This window comes from Hyla sarda, chromosome 5 (assembly GCF_029499605.1).
Source record: "Hyla sarda isolate aHylSar1 chromosome 5, aHylSar1.hap1, whole genome shotgun sequence".
Lineage (NCBI taxonomy): Eukaryota > Metazoa > Chordata > Amphibia > Anura > Hylidae > Hyla > Hyla sarda.
In genome coordinates this window covers 317,026,170-317,039,870 of record NC_079193.1, presented here as the reverse complement: position 1 = coordinate 317,039,870, position 13,701 = coordinate 317,026,170, and positions in this window count along the sequence as shown.

Here is a 13,701-nt window from a genome sequence, read left to right as displayed (position 1 = left end):
GTGACAGGAGCAGCAGCTGCACCGAACCCCGGCAGGGTAAGTGAACGGGGGGGTTGGATGGGGGCTATGTTGTTTGCAGACTACAATGGTGATGAGAGGTGCTGGGGAACAGGTGCTTGGGGTGTTATAGGGGTGATGAGAGGGGGGTTATGGGGGGTAATGAGAGGTGCAGGGGGGTGTTATGGGGGTGATGAGAGGTGCATGGGGAGGTTATGGGGGTGATGAGAGGTGCAGGGGGGTTATGGGGGTGATGAGAGGTGCAGGGGGGTTATGGGGGTGATGAGAGATACAGGGGGGTTATGGGGGTGATGAGAGATGCAGGGGGGTTATGGGGGTGATGAGAGGGGGGTTATGGGGGCGATGAGAGATGCAGGGGGGGTTATGGGAGTGATGAGAGATGCAGGGGGGTTATGGGGGTGATGAGAGATGCAGGGGGGTTATGGGGGTGATGAGAGATGCAGGGGGGTTATGGGAGTGATGAGAGGTGCAGGGGGTGTTATGGGGGTGATGAGAGGTGCAGGGGGTGTTATGGGGGTGATGAGAGGGGGGTGTTATGGGGTGATGAGAGGTGCAGGGGGGGTTATGGGGGTGATAAGAGGTGCAGGAGGGTGTTATGGGGGTGAAGAGAGGTGCAGGGGGGTGTTATGGGGTTGGTGAGAGATGCAGGGGGGGTTATAGTAGTGATGAGGAGAGGTGCAGGGGGATTATAGTAGTGATGAGGAGAGGTGTGGGGGGGTTATAGTAGTGATGAGGAGAGGTGTGGGGGGTTATAGTAGTGATGAGGAGAGGTGCGGGGGGTTATAGTAGTGATGAGGAGAGGTGCAGGGGTTATAGTAGTGATGAGGAGAGGTGTGGGGGGGTTATAGTAGTGATAAGGAGAGGTGCGGGGGGTTATAATAGTGATGAGGAGAGGTGTGGGGGGGTTATAGTAGTGATGAGAGGTGCCTGGGGGGTTATAGTAGTGATGAGGAGAGGTGCGGGGGGGTTATAGTAGTGATGAGGAGAGGTGTGGGGGGTTATAGTAGCGATGAGGAGAGGTGCAGGGGGTTATAGTAGCGATGAGGAGAGGTGCGGGGGTGGTTACAGTAGTGTTGAGGAGAGGTTTGGCAGGGGTTATAGGGGTGATGAGGAATGATGAGGACACAGAGGATAAGAGGTATTATATTTAGTGGGTATAGTGTGTGGCAGGATTATATTTAGTGGGTACAGTGTATAGCAGTATTATATTCAGGGTACAGTGTGTGGCAGGATTATATTTAGTGAGTACAGTGTATAGCAGTATTATATTCAGGGTACAGTGTATAGCAGTATTATATTCAGAGTACGGTGTGTGGCAGGATTATATTTAGTGGGCACAGTGTATAGCAGTATTATATTCAGGGTACAGTGTATAGCAGTATTATATTCAGGGTACGGTGTGTGGCAGGATTATATTTAGTGGGCACAGTGTATAGCAGTATTATATTCAGGGTACAGTGTATAGCATTATTATATTCAGGGTACAGTGTATAGCAGTATTATATTCAGGGTACAGTGTGTGGCAGTATTATATTTAGGTTACAGTGTGTGGCAGGATTATATTTAGTGGATACAGTGTATAGCAGTATTATATTTAGTGGGTACAGTGTACAGCAGTATTATATTCAGGTTACAGTGTCTGGCAGTATTATATTTAGGGTACAGTGTGGGGCAGTATTATATTTAGTAGGTACAGTGAATAGCAGTATTATATTTAGTGGGTACAATGTATGGCAGTATTCTATTCATGGTACAGTGTGTGGCAGTATTATATTCAGGGTACAGTGTGTGGCAGGATTATATTCAGGGTACAGTGTGTGGCAGGATTATATTCAGGGTACAGTGTGTGCCAGGATTATATTCAGGGTACAGTGTGTGGCAGGATTATATTCAGGGTACAGTGTGTGGCAGGATTATATTCAGGGTACAGTGTGTGGCAGGATTATATTCAGGGTACAGTGTGTGGCAGTATTATATTCAGGGTACAGTGTGTGGCAGGATTATATTCAGGGTACAGTGTGTGGCAGGATTATATTCAGGGTACAGTGTGGGGCAGTATTTTATTTAGGTTACACTTTCTGGCAAGGTTATAATGATTATTGTCTTCATGCAGAGGATGAGGATCTGCTGACAAAGTGAGGAGCCAATGATGTCCGGATGTCAGACTCTGCAGAGAAGATGGAGCTGGAGGAAGACCTGGTCTCTGGACGAGATGAAGAAGAAAAGATTACAGAGAAGATATCACTTAAGTCAGAAGACGTCACTCAGGTCACTGACATCATTATGTGTTCTTATGACTGTCCCATCAGAGCTGTAGTCACTTGTAAGTTCTGCAGTGATGATGGGTAAAACTGTGTCCAATCTGTGTCTCTTCAGCTGTTACAAAACTACAACTCCCATTGCCAGAGGCTCTTCAGACATGATCGGAGTTTTAGCTTTCCAACAGCTGGAGAACCACTTCAACCAAGGTGATCGGTGGGGGTCTCAGGCCTTGAGTTGTGTAAGGGGCCCCGAAATTTCTGATGGCAGCCCTGCCAGTGCACATATGACAGGGAAACCAGTCTTGCCCAGTCACTAAACTGCTACTTACATCTGCCCATGGGGACTTCCTGGCTGAGGTGCGTGCGGTGAGTGACGTCATCGCAAGCACCTGGACGCTGACGTCCAGCGCAGAGCGTTCGATAACGTCACTTATAGCGCGCACCTCTGCCAGGAAGTCCTCTCAGGCAGATGTAAGTAGTGCAGGCAAGGTAAGAGTGTGTGGGTGAGTGAGAGTGTGTGTGTGTTTGTTTGTTGGGGTTATCCTACACTACCTTATGTGGGGAATCTATGCTACCTAATGTGGGGAATATATGCTACATAATGTGAGGAAACTATGCTACCTAATGTGGGGGAACTGCTGCCTACCTAATGCAGATTAATGTGAGTTGCAGTGCAATTTTATGGCATATTACTTTTTTTGTGGGGGGGGGGGGCCCAGGCACATTCTTTGCACAGGGGCCCTCTGTTGTCTGTGTCCGCCCCTGGTCACACGTAACGGATCCGCAACGTATTTTATGCTGCGGATCCGTCGGTGACCCAACTCATATTGTGCCTCCTGCTATTGCCAAAAAGCCACCCGACCCCCTCGCCCCACCCCTGGCCTACTCGCAGCTACAAGGGGCCTGCTAGTCGCTGAGTGCACTCAGACATCGCGGTGTAGCCGCAATGTCTGAGTGCACTTGGCGACTCGCAGGCCCCCTGTGTGGCTGCTCGGAGCAGGGGATTGCTGCTGCGAGTAGGTCAGGGGGCTGGACGAGGGGGTTGGGTGGGTTTTCAGCAACAGCAGGAGGTACAATATGGGTCGGATCACCGGCATATACGCAGCATAAAATACGCTGCGGATCCGTTATGTGTGACCCTACCCCTACTTGAAAATTTTTAAAAGAGTGCCAACATTCAGGTGGTATACATTGGAGTTTGCTGTGTGGATTGGCGCAGTCTGCTGCTCCAATCCATAGAAGAGATAACAGGGAACAAATAATACCACACAATGGGGGAAATTTATCAAAACCTGTTGAGAGGAAAAGTTGCCCAGTTGCCCATAGCAACCAATGAGCTTGCTTCTTTCATTTTTGAAAAGGCCTCTAAAAAAATGAAAGAAGCGATCTGGTTGGTTGCTATGGGCAACTGGGCAACTGGGCAACTTTTCCTTTGGACAGGTTTGGATAAATCTCCCCCAATATACATAAACATTGATGCCTATGTATAACAGATCCTACTGGCATATGTCACAGGGAAACATCATCGAATCATCGCAGCATAAAGCTTGGACAAACACTAGGGTTGGGGTCACCTAGGTAAAGAATGGTGTCACCCACCCATGAACCTGGCTCCTGCGCCGTTCCAAGGCAACCGCGCTCACCCCAAAAATAATATACAGTGATCCCTCAACTTACAATGGCCTCAACATACAATAGTTTCAACATACAATGGTCTTTTCTGGACCATTGTAACTTGAAACCAGACTCAACATACAATGCTATGGAATCTGCGAAACGCGTCAATGACTGGAAGAACTGACCAATCAGAATGGATATTTCACTGGTAAAAACCGGTGTATTCCTAAAGTGCATGCACTGACTGGTGTCTGGTAGCGCCCCCTACAGTACAGGAGGTATTACATGTTCTGTACTCTTTACCTGTGCCAGGGTTAGCTGCTCCTTTGGACACCAGGTGAGGGCGGCTCCATTTTCCTTTTTTTAGGACACTACGTGTTCTGTACAGGACCCTGAAGAAGCTCCTGTCCTCTACATAGACCAGTGTTTCCCAAAGAGGGTGCCTCCAGCTGTTGCAAAACTACAACTCCCAGCATGCCCGGACAGCCGAAGGCTGTCCGGGCATGCTGGGAGTTGTAGTTTTGCAACATCTGGAGGCACTCTGGTTGGGAAACAATGACATAGACAGTGATTTACAGCTCCCAGCAGATCTTTATTACTTTTATATGTAAGGATTTCCTTTATCTGTATTAGTTATCTACTTATTTTTCTTTAATCCTCACTTTTTCCTATTTTTAGATGACATTTTGGGGGCTTCAGAACCAATTACCAGGTTTCCATAGAGTTCTGGTCTCAACATACGATGGTTTCAACATACAATGGTTGTCCTGGAACCAATTAATATTGTAACTTGAGGGACCACTGTATATATATGGAGAGAGAGAGAGAGAGAGAGAGAGAGAGAGAGAGAGAGAGAGAGAGAGAGAGAGAGAGAGAGAGAGAGAGAGAGAGAGCAAGAGCAGTGTCATCAGTACTCCAGTATTCTCTCCCTGGATATTACCCTGCCCCAAATCATGTATATAATTTAACCACAATATAACAGTGTATAAAACTGTCCTGGACTTATACAAGGCCAAAATAATCCCTCCACACCATAACTACATATACTGCATCTACTGCAAAGAACAATATAACCAATATTCCCCGCATACAGTAACCATATAGGGGTAGAATCTAGTACTACAGGGGCTCTTCAGCCTGTATAAGTGGTAACAGGACAGAGTCACCCGGTGTCGATAAACTCAGCACAGTGTGACGTGTTGGGCCCCAGGATGCGGAAGAAGACCAGGCCAAAGGATGGGATGACTGATATCGGCGCTCCAGGGGAACGGCAGGAGGTAAGATAAAGTTTATTATTTTTGTTGTTGCAGCCTGGATAAAATTTAATTTAAAAAAAAAAAAAAAAAGCTCTGGAAAACCACTTAAAGAGCTTCTCCAGGAAAACCTCACAGGTAACTTTCTGCCTCCCCGGGAGCTGCGTTCATTTGTGGTGACCCAGTACAGAATAAGATGTTCTTCTGTACTCCTGCCCATCCTGTGTGGCAGATGCTACTACAATGTCTGTCTTTGGCCCACTCAGAACTCTCTATAATGCTACCCAGGTGAAAGTCAAAGCATTGCGGTAAGCCTTGCAGTCCGGGGATATAATTCAAGTCAAGTCCAGCAAGTTAGTCAAGCTCAAGTCAATAAAGTCTAGCATGTGCTGCATGCAAGTCAAGTCAGTCATATACAGCACAATCAACTATAATTTCCAGCAAGCCGATAAGCTTCGCAAAGTTCTCCCTGCATCTCCTTCACACAAATCTGAGCTGTAACGGATTGTATCATCTTTCCAAACTCAGTAAAGCATACCAGTTATCCTTAACCTTGCGTTGAAGTGATTATTTGCCCTGTGCCTGGCACAGGAGAAGCAGGTCTACCTCGGGTGGTGTGTAGGTCAACCACGCCCTGGCATCACGAAACTGTTAATTACACATTACTCCTTCCGACACCACACATTAGATCTTCTGGTCTGCACTCCTGAACTGTTCTTCCTTCTGATGGCGTCCTGCTCCATGCTTAGCCAATCACAGAGCAGAGAGGGGGAGCCGAATATCATCAGAAGGAGGAAGAACAGCACAGGAGTGTGGGCCGTAAGATATCACAGCTGGGAGCGGAGGAGGTAAGAATGAAGCTTTTCTTGTTTTAATGCACGGAGAGGCCGATAGAAATGTAATGTTTTCCTGGAAAATGCCTTTAAAGCATACCAGTCATTTCAGGTGACTTTTCAGGATAAGGGGGGAGATTTATCAAAACCTGTGGAGAGGCAAAGTTGACCAGTTGCCCATAGTAACCAATCGGATTGCTTCTTTCATTTTTCACAGGCCTTGTTAAGAATTAAAGAAAAGAGCTGATTGGTTGCTTTGGGCAACTGGGCAACTTTGCCTCTCCACAGGTTTTGATAAATCTCCCCCAAGGTGCCCTGTGAGTTCACATAAGGAGCAACACTATTTTTGGTCACTATCTAACTTGTATATGATATTTTTTCACTGATTTCTGCTCTGAAGGCTTCATCTACCATTTGTTGTTCTTCTAAAGCTGGTGGGTGGATTTCCTTCCATAGACTGGTATTGGCTTGTCTTGCTTACAAAAGGACAAAGTTGAGCTGATTATTAGAGTGGAAGACAATCTTACAGGAGAGGAGGGAGAGGGAAGAAGCTTGAGAACAGGAGAAAGAAGCATTTTGTTTAATAACATTTTGTCTATTACAAAGTTTCTTTTATTGGCTTGACAATTGATCTATGCAAAGTTTGTTCAAGTCACAGTGTCTATTTAAGGTTGGCTATCATGCTGGTGTTCACCTGCTGCGGTGGAGAGAAGCCGCGACAGGCTGTATACATTTTGATGATGTTCCTGGTAGGTAATGTCAGGAGCGGGCAGTATTTGTCGAGATGCCTCTTTGTGGGAAACAGGCAACAGTGCAGAAAATAAAACAAGAAGCCTTTATTATAAATCCCTTTATAATTCTTCATCGGGTAGACAGTTCAGATATATTGTATGAATGGGGATCTACCCAAAACACATTTGGACATATGATAAAGTCGTCTCTCTCTGACAATACACTAATAATGATATTTATTGAACATATAGTGGGCTCTTCATTCAGCAGGAAAGGCTTTATATGTTTTCCTAACACCCATGGTGCAAGTTGTGCAGACCTACCCAGCTCACCTGTCTATAGATGCCTGTACATCAGCCGAGCACATAGCTGAGGTGTTACTATGGGTCAGATGGCATTCTCATGACACGTAGTGAGTCAGGCAGATTTTTTTCCTCTTTTGTTTAAAAAAAATTCTTTATAAAATCTTAAAAGGTTAAAGGGGTTCTCCGGTGCTTAGACATCTTATCCCCTATCCAAAGGATAGGGGATAAGATGCCTGATTGCGGGGGTCCCGCCTCTGGGGACCCCCGTGATCTTGCACGCGGCACCCCATTTGTAATCAGTCCCCGGAGCGTATTCGCTCCAGGTCTGATTACCGGTGACCACAGGGTCAGTGGCGTGTGACGTCACGCCCCCGCCCCCGTATGATGTCACGCTCCGCCCCTCAATGTAAGCCTACGGGAGGGGGCATGACAGCTATCACGCCCCCTCTCGTAGGCTTGCATTGAGGGGCGGAGCGTGATGTCACACGGGGGCGAAGGCGTGACGTCACACACCGCCGGCCCTGTGGTCGCCGGTAATCAGACCCGGAGCGAACACGCTCCGGGGACTGATTACAAGCGGGTGCCGCATGCAAGATCACTGGGGTCCCCAACGGCGGGACTCCCGCGATCAGGCATCTTATCCCCTATCCTTTTGGATAGGGGATAAGATATCTAAGCACCGGAGAACCCCTTTAAAGCAATAAAGAAAACATGGTTCTGTTCAATGCAGCACAAAACAGGCATGTTAGGAGATGGGTAAAGTTCTCTATCTGTACTATACTGCCATGTAGTATGTAAAGCCTAATGTCCGACTTCAGAGTCCTGATTTTTCTGCTTTCTAGAACTTCTACACTGGAGTAGAAGCAGCCATCCTGCTGCTAAAGTGTAAAGTTATGGATGTTTCTATAGATCAGTGGTCTCCAACTTGCGGACCTCCAGATGTTGCAAAACTACAACTCACAGCATGCCCGGCAGGGGCGGATCCAGAGTCGAGTCTCGGGAGGGGCACTATTAGAGTATTTTGTGTTGGCGGACAGAAAACAAGATGTTGCTCACGGAACTTACAATATTATTAAATGTATCATACAGTCCTAACCTTGTTTAAGACTCTTAGGCCATGCTCATATGTCAGAATAATAATCAAATATACCAATTGCCACAGAATGGGAAAGTGCTAAAGAGGTTTTTACCATTTAAAACTACAGCTCCCAGTATGACCTAAGCAGTGGTAAGGGGATGCTGGGAGTTGTTGTTTCACCCATCATTACTGCAGAACTTACAAGTGACTCCAGCTCTGATGGGACACACACAGGAGGATACAGAATGATATCAGTGACTACAGATGACGTCTTCTCTATAGTGAGGAGAATACACAATGATATCAGTGATTACAGGTGACGTCTTCTCTATAGTGAGGAGAATACACAATGATATCAGTGACTACAGGTGACGTCTTCTCTATAGTGAGGAGAATACACAATGATATCAGTGATTACAGGTGATGTCTTCTCTATAGTGAGAATACACAATGATATCAGTGACTACAGGTGACGTCTTCTCTATAGTGAGGAGAATACACAATGATATCAGTGACTACAGGTGACGTCTTCTCTATAGTGTTTCCTTATGTAATTAAGCTGGTACATACCGCAAGGAATTGTTCCAGCTATATTTTCTCTCAGCAGAACTTGACGCCCAGATGGTTTCTATGTCAGCGGATTCTGATCCTCTATATGAAAACAATAATTATTATAATACTGCCAGACACTGTATTCTTCTAATACAGTACCGCCACACACCCTCTGAATATAATTCTGACACACTGTACCTCCTGAATATACAACACACTGTACCCTCTGAATATAATACCGCCACACACTGTACCCTCTGTATATAATATTATCACACACACTGTACCCTCTGAATGTAATACTACCACACACTTCACTCTCTGAATATAATACTATCACACACTGCCCTCTCTGAATATAATACTACCACACACTGCACTCTCTGAATATAATACTACCACACACTGTACCCTCTGTATATAATACTACCACACACTGTACCCTCTGAATATAATACTACCACACACTGTGTTCTCTAAATTTAATGCTACCAAACACTGAACTCTCTGAATATAACTTGCTGTGCATTACACCCTCTGAATAAAATACCCAAATGTTTTGTGGCCCATAAAAAACGTACCACCCCAGAAATTCCTCATCATATACACTATACTTCTGAAATGTAGAACACTCTGTGCCTTCACATATAGTAATAATGCCCCATCTTGTGCCCCTACATATAATAATTATGACCCGTCCTGTTCCCCCCACATAATAATAATGCCCTCTGTCCTGTGCCCCTAACATATATTGCCCCCTGTGCTGTGCCCTTCACATATATTGCCCCCGTTCTTTGCCCCTCACATATAATGCCCCCATCATGCGCCCCTCACATATAATGCCCCCTGTGCTGTGCCCCTCACATATAATGCCCCCTGTGCTGTGCCCCTCACATATAATGCCCCCATCCTGTCCCCTCAGGGGGCATTATATGTGAGGGGGACAGCACAGGGGGCATTTTATGTTTAGGGCACATGAAAGGAGCATTATTTGTGAGGGACACAGCACAGGGGGCATTATATGTGAGGGGCGCATGACAGGGGCATTATATGTGAGGGGCGCATGACAGGGGCATTATATGTGAAGGGCGCATGATGGGGGCATTATATATGGGGGGTGCATGATGGGGGCATTATATGTGAGGGGTGCATTATGGGGCATTATATGTGATGGGCACAGCACAGGGGGCCTTATATGTGTGGGGCAAAGCACGGGGCATTATATGTGTGGGGCACAGCACAGGGGGCATTATATGAAATAATGTCTCCTGTGCTGTGCCCCTCACATATAATGGCCCCTGTGCTGTGCCCCTCACATATAATGGCCCCTGTGCCCCACACATATAATTTATATGTGTAGGGCACAGCACAGGGGGCATTATATGCGAGGGGCACAGCACAGGGGGCATTATATGCGAGGGGCACAGCACAGGGGGCATTATATGTGTGGAGCACAGCACAGGGGGCATTATATGAAATAATGCCTCCTGTGCTGTGCCCCTCACATATAATGCCCCCTGTGATGTGCCCCTCACATATAATGCCCCCTGTGCCCCACACATATAATTTATATGTGTGGGACACAGCACAGGGGGCATTATATGTGAGGGGCACAGCACAGGGGGCATTATATGTGAGGGGCACAGCACAGGAGGCATTATTTCATATAATGCCCCCTGTGCTGTGCCCCAAACACATAATTTATATGTGTGGGACACAGCACAGGGGGCATTATATGTGAGGGGCACAGCACAGGGGGCATTATTTCATATAATGCCCCCTGTGCTATGCCCCTCACATATAATGCCCCCTGTGCTATGCCCCTCACATATAATGCCCCCTGTGCTGTGCCCCAAACATATAAATTATGTGTGTGGGACACAGCACAGGGGGCATTATATGTGAGGGGCACAGCACAGGGGGGCCCCCTGCCATGTGCTCTTCCCATATAATGCCCCCTGTGCTTTGCCCTACAAATTAAATATTCCCTTTTTCCAAGTTTTTAAATCCCCCTCCCCCTCCTCCTGTATATAGTTTCCCCAAATCCCCTGGCCCCTGAGCATACTCTTCACTACTTACAGTATGCGGGCTGCGGGGACAGGATCTCCGGGCGCCGGCGCGATGTGACGTCATCGCGCCGGCCTCTAGTGGATCGCGTCCCCGCAGCTCATACACTGTAATCACAGCGTGTGAAAGTTCAGTGAATGGTGGAGCTGGAGCTTACAGCTTCGGCTCCACCATGCAAGGTGGTGGGGCGGGTGCTGCGTGCGGCAATCTCGGGGGGGGCAATTGCCCCGTTGCCCCCCCCCTGGATCCGCCACTGATGCCCGGACAGCCAACGGCTGTCCGCGTATGCTGGGAGTTGTAGTTTTGCAACATCTGGAGGTCCGCAGGTTGAAGACCACTGCTATAGATTCTTTATTACTATCATTATTAGTGTTTTCCTTATATAACTTTTGTTTACCTTAATAGTAGCATTCTTCAGCTTTCATACCTTGTTCCCCATCTCTCCATCAGTATACAGCGAAAAGCAAATAAATAAATATAAGGGGGGGATCAACCTGAAACAAAACTGTGCTGAGGTCTCTGTGTTGCACGATACCCCACGCACCTATATCCACACAGTATACAAAAATGAATTGATGTCAATTAATTAGACAGGGCCTCTAGGTACAGTGTGCTAAATAGTGTAGACAAAAAAATATATCCAGCAATCAAATGAAAACACAATTTAATGAAATGTATAAAAAAAAAAAATATATATATATATATATATATATATATATATATATGTATAAAACAGTATCCCAACAAGAGAAATGATTCACTCAATTATTATTTTACTTGTTGGGATACTATTTTATATAATTTTAATACATTTCATTAAATTGTGTTTTCTTATGATTGCTGGATATATTTTTTAACAACATTTTTAGCCCGAAAAGATTTTCCAATTATTGGATATTCCATTTTATTTTATCATATTGCATTTTATTTAACACTAGCTGAGTACCCGGAGTTGCCCGTTTTTTCCTTCCTAATCCTTCATATCCCATCCTCATATATTGATGTCATATCCCAACCCCTTATCCCGACCTCCCATCCCGACCTCCTATCCTGACCTCCTATCCCGTCCTCCTATCCCGTCCTCCTATCTTGACCTCCTATCTTGACCGCATATCTCAACCTCATATCCCGTCCTCATATCCCGTCCTCCTATCTCGACCTCCTATCTTGACCTCCTATCTCGACCTCCTATCCCGTCCTCCTTTCCCGTCTTCATATCTCGACCTCCTATCTCAACCTCCTATCTTGACCTCCTATCCCGACCTCCTATCCCGTCCTCATATCTTGTCCTCCTATCTAGTCCTCCTATCTCAACCACCTATCTCGACCTCCTATCTCGACCTCCTATCCCGACCTCCTATCCTGACCCATAATATGTGAACCAGGTATTGAAATATCTCCAGCCTTACGGAAGTTATGTGGGAACATACATTTACCATTGATGCATTGATTGCATGGTACTTTAACCCCTTAACGACAAAGGACGTAAATGTATGTCCTGGTGAGGTGGTACTTAACGCACCAGGATGTACATTTACGTCCTAAGCATAACCGCAAGCATCGGAGCGATGCCCGGATCATGCGCAGCAGGTCCCGGCTGCTGATCGCAGCCAGGGACCGACCCGTAATGGCGGAAATCCGCGATCCTGCGGATGTCCGCCATAAACCCTCAGATGCCGTGATCAATACAGATCACGGCATCTGCAGTATCGCGGTCACTAAAATGGATGATCGGATCGCCCGCAGCGCTGCCGCGGCAATCCGATCATCCAGCACGGCAGACGGAGGTCACCTCACCTGGCTCCGCTGCCTTCCCGGTGTCTTCTGCTCTGATCTGCCTTCCCGCAGACCAGAGCAGAAGATGACCCATAACGCTGATCAGTGCTGTGTCCTATACATAGCACTCAACAGAATTAGAAATCGAGTGATTGCTATAAATAGTCCCCTAAATAGTCCGGCAGCGGGCGTGCAGGGACAGCGGCGGCGACGAGGCGGCGGCGATGTGCGGGAGGAGTGGCCTCCCAGCCAGTGGCCGGGGAGCCAATGCGCTCGCTCCCGCCTGTCTGATTGACAGGCAGGGAGCGAGTGCAGCCTAACTGAAAAAGGACTGATTGCCAGGCCAAAATCAGTCCTTTTTCAGGCGCGATGTCACGCTATGCTGCAGCCGGCCACTAGGAGGGTGACCCCTAGTGGCCGGTTTTTAAATGTAAATTAAACCATTTTAATGAAAAAAATAAAAATAAAAGTATATTAGAGATATGTTGTAGTACATAAGTACTACAACATATCAAAAAATAAAGTTGGTGACAGTGCCCATTTAAGGCACAAATGGGCTGCGTCCTTGAGGGGTTAAACAAAAACCCCAACCCTCACAAATAGGGGTAGTTAAGAGTTAAATTAACTATTCTATATTTTAAGTGGGCATATAAGTAACATGTGACCAAGTATTATCGAAATATCTCCAGCCGTTTGGAAGTTATGCAGTAACATATATTTCCCATAGACTTGTATGGGACTTTAAACAAAAACCAAGACCCTGGCAAATGGGGGTGAGTAAAGGTTAAATCACCTATCCTATGTTTGTTGTTGACATATAAGTAACATCTGTGCCAAGTTTCATGTTAATATCTTTAGCCGTTTGGACGTGATGCTGGAACATACACACAAACATACATACACACACACATTGGGGGACATTTCCTAATCTAGTCTATTCTGGGTATGCTTATAGACCAGCGTATGTGGTAGTCTCCTGTCTATTGTGCTCCTAATTTATCAAAGGTCTCACAGCCCTTGATAAATTCTGTGCTCAGACTTCAGGGTCTACAGCTTAAACTGCATTTAAACCTGCTCCAACATGGTCTGACATTTCAGCGTATTTTGGGCAGATGCGACTTGTCGCACAAAAGTCGCACTTGAAAAATTCAGCACCAATGCATTTTCCAATGCATTTCCATCTAAAATAGACCTGCATGCATCATGTTC